Source organism: Mus caroli, chromosome 3 (genome assembly GCF_900094665.2).
Source record: "Mus caroli chromosome 3, CAROLI_EIJ_v1.1, whole genome shotgun sequence".
Lineage (NCBI taxonomy): Eukaryota > Metazoa > Chordata > Mammalia > Rodentia > Muridae > Mus > Mus caroli.
The window spans coordinates 68,613,423-68,618,027 of NC_034572.1; positions in this window are offsets into that span (position 1 = coordinate 68,613,423).

Here is a 4,605-nt window from a genome sequence, read left to right on the forward strand (position 1 = left end):
AAAAAAAAAAAAAAAAGAAAAGAAAGAAAAGGAAAAATATTGGTGAAAACTCTGCAACTTTGCCTTAAGCTCAGAGCCTCGTGGTCATGGTCCATCTTCTAAAGCAGACCCAATGCAAGATTCTTTAGTTAAATGATTAATCTGCAGAATTCGCTAAGGTAGAGGAAACACTCTTTGTAAGTCCCAAGGCTGCCAGTAGCTTCAGGGAAGGCTAAATGGTCTGTTAATGTTCTGGAGCACATTAACAAGTTACATAAATAGAAGTAATATTATACTAACTGAGCAAGTTGTACTTGGAAATATATATGTATATACATATGTATGTATTTGCTCAATAAGAATTAATTGAAAAAAGAGGCTAAGAATTTGAGGGGAAAGAAATGTGGTAATTGCATTATAATCTCAAAGAAATTCTTGAAATAAACTTAAAACAAATCTCCAGTTGACTAAAGCAACAATTAAAAAGAATTTCCAGGCTTGAGTGACCATGGGTCCAAATAGTCCAACTCAGTTCTTCATCTATGAACACTGATTGAATCATTAAGCGTGTGTGACAGAGGGGAAACTAGGAAAGGGGATAACATTTGAAATGTAAATAAAATACATTATATATATATATATATATATATATATATATATATATATATATATAGAGAGAGAGAGAGAGAGAGAGAGAGAGAGAGAGAGAGAGATTCTGATCCCAACCAGATCAGATACTGAGCCACCAATCAGGGAGCATACACCAGCTGATATGAAGCCCCCGATACATATACAGCAGAGGACTACCTGGTCTGGCCTCAGTGAGAGAAGATGCACCTAACCCTGGAGAGACTTGAAACCCTAGGGAGTAGGGAGGTCTGGGGGTGGGGGAGGGTTGGGGGATGGGAGGTACATCCTCTTCGAGACAGGGGGTGAGGTATGGGATGGGGAGCAGTCAGGAGAGGGCAGACTAGGAAGGGGATGAATACTGGACTGTAAACAAAGGATTAAAGAATAAAAAGGAGTGTTTGATAAGTGGCCCACTGACAAATCACATTATTATTCACAGCATTTAGTAATTTTCCTACTTTCAAATTGAACTGGTAAATCATTCCATTCCATTCTCTTCATGTTATGTGTCTTCATGTGCCTGTAGATTGGTGTTTATCACTGTCTGTCTCAGTGAGTGTGTGCCCGGATGTGTCTTTATGTTACTCATATGTGTCTCGATATAGGTTTCTCAGTGTGAGGATGTCTCTGTGTATGTGTGTGTCTGTGTGTTTATCTGTATCTCTGTGTGTCTCTGTATGTGTCTCATTGTGTGCATGGTGGATTTGTTTTGTGGGCATCTGGATTTCATTTTTCTTTTTCGGTTCATGTTTGTTTTAAGAGCTTACTCTTCTGCACTGGATATTTGTCTCCTCAACGAGTCTGTAAATGGGAGTCCATCCGTATTCTTCACTGGGGAGCCATTTGCTATTCCATCAGGGCACTGATGGTATTTACTCCAGAGCTAGAGGAAACCCCATTAGAGAAAAGATATTTTTATGACATGAAACTCATCTAAATGTAGATTGTGCTCGGAAAGTCCTTTCTCATCCAAATTTTTAACCTTTTTAACATTTTAACAAGAAATATTGCCAGTTTTGAAAGAGTGTAAAGCAAGATTTAGAACAATTAGTTGCATATGTAATAGGCAACTACATAACTGAAAAGGATTAAGTGATAGTCTAACTGTATTGCACTGTTTAACAAACAGGTGACTGGTTTACCTGTGACTACATGAAGGTGACAGTTATTTAAGAGTGACTTCTCTCCTAAGCCTGACTAGCTCAGATTCCCATCAGTAATTCCTGGCTTTGTGGGACCACAAATGAGAAGAATCATGAAAGAAACCCCAGATGACCTCATGCTAATTAAAGCAATGCTCACTCTTTGAAGCTCAGTGATATTTAACAGAGAGGTTCTCATCATAAATACATATAACATCAGAGGAAAGAATCCCTGAAAGAGGCAGACTTGTTCAGAAAAAAAAAAAAGCTAGAATTCAATGCTAGTATATGTGACTCTGCGATTTCTTTTTACCATGCGTTGATCTATTTTTAATAAGAATAAATAATGCTACTAAGCTATTAATAAGATTTTAATCTCTCTAAAATATTTTGAATTGCTGTGGCTTAAAACATTGTTACACTGAAAATTAGTCAGTTTATGCATGGTTTTTTGACTTTTTTTTTAAAATGTTAACTGTACGTTGTTTTTATTAGAATTAACATTTTAAACTGTCATTCTGGATATAAATTCACGGTACCTACCTGGGGCTTTGTTGTGTCTTTTGGCATTTTTGTCTATATGGTACTGGAGATTAATTAGAGTCTTGAATGCTCTAGGCACATACCGTACCACTGATATACTGTATTACTATATTATTAATAACCACAAATAAGCTACATTTACATCCTAATTTTTTCTGTGTATGTGCCTAAGTGCTTGTCTGTGTACCACTTGCACACCTAAGGCCCACAGAGGCCAGAAGAGAAGGCATCGCATCCCTGAAACTAGACCCCTTAAGTTCATTATGAAGCATCATGTTGGGGTTGGAAACCGAAACATGGACCTTGGCAAGAGCAGCAAGGGCCCTTATCCTTGAAGCCATCTTTGATCTTCTTCCTTCTTATCGTGAGTAAGGTTGCAGTAAGCTGCCCAGGCTAACCTAGAACTCACTCGGCAACCCAGGCCAGCCTTAACTTGTCTCAATGCTCTGCCACTAGGGCAGACTTGGTGGCTTTTCCTTCAAATCTTATGATCAGAATCCTTCATTTCCAATAGCTCCCTACTAAATCTTCCCCAGAAACAAGGATGGGGGGCTGCAGATGAAGCAGCTGGCCTAGAAAAGCATCTATAAGAGAGGATATGTGTGGCATAAATGGCTAGAGAGGGTTAAGTTGGGAAAGTTCAGGCACCCTGCCAGTGCCCAGCCCCTCCGGAGGAACATAGGTACTGTCAAAATGTGAAGGGCCTGAGATTCCACTGGCCTTGCAAGGTGGGAACTGTCTGGCACACTCTCTTGGATGCTGTAGAAAGCAGGAGAATCCTGAGTCGAAGTGAAAAGAAATGTCCCTATTGGCAGCAATTGCAGCACCCAAGGAACTGGCTGGCCTATTTCTCTTGGCTCCTGAGGCCCCAGAACAGTGCTTCTCAACCTGTGGGTTGCATCTCCTTTGGGCATCTAACAGCCCTGTCACAGGAATCATCTAAGACCATCAGAAAACACATATATTTACATTATGATTCATAACAGTAGTAAAATTACAGTTATGAAGTAGCAATGAAAATAACTTTACAGTTGGCAGTCACTCCAACGTGAGGGACTGTATTAAAGAATCAAATGCAACAGGAATGCTGAGAACCACTGCAGCAGAGAGATGAGAAGGGAGAGCTATAAAGCACATTAGACTTATTGAGTGCATAAGAGCAGAACCCTTGGGAGTAAAGAGATGGCTCAGCGCTTAAGAGCCTTGGGCACTCTTGCAGGGAACCTAGGTCCTATTTCTAAATCAACCATACAATGGGTCCAAACTATCAGGGACTCCAGTTCCTGCAAAATCTAACACTTTCTTCTAGGCTCTACTGACAGGTGATGCATAGACTTGCAGGCAAAATACCCACACACACTAAGACAGACAGAGAGAGACAGACAGACAGAGACACAGAGAGGGACAGAGAGGGACAGAGAGAGAGAGACAGAGGGGGGAAAGAGACAGACAGTCCCTGGAAAAATTTCTTGTTTTGTACTCAGTCCAGAAATATTTTCTACATTGCACTGGATAGCGAATATGGGCCTTTCCCATGAGAAAAGGATTAGTTCTTTCAAGGCCATTGTCTTAGTTAGGGTTTCATTATTGTGAAGAAACACCATGACCATGAGAACAGTTAAAAAGGAAAACATTTTATTTGGGCTGGCTTAACATTTCAGAGGTTTAGTCCATTCTTACCATGGTAGGAAGCATGGCAGCATGAAGGCAGACACGATGCTGGAGAGGTAGCTAAGACTTCTACATTTGGATTGACAGGCAGCAGGAAGAAAGAGTGACACTTGGCTTGGGTTGGCTTGAGCATTTGCAACCTCAAAGCCCACCCCCAGTAGTGACACACTTCCTCCAGCATGACCACACCAAATGAGCCTACAAAGGCCATTTTCATACAAACCACCAAAGCCAACCACAATGCACTTAAACATTCAGTCTGCAAGACAGAGCAGCTGCCTGGCTCAACAGATACACAGAAATGCTCTAAGAGTCACAGCAGGCTGTTTGGCAATAATTCTCCATAAATAATTTTTTCTTTGAGCTCTCAGAACATGCATGTCTATCTTCCACAAGAGGCAGCTACATACTTCTAAAGAACATCATAGAATCCAGGAGCAAAAAAAAAAAAAAGAATGGAGACCACCTTGGGGTAGAGAAATGAGGCTTTATTATCTATATGAGAATGGTGCTTTTCTTAGAAGACCTTCAGTAAATGAGTTGACAGAGCCTGTAATTCAACTCTTTGTTTTAGTTTAAAGGATCTACTTAGTTACTTCTTTACATGTATGTGAATATGTCTGTGAGTGGGTATGTGCCG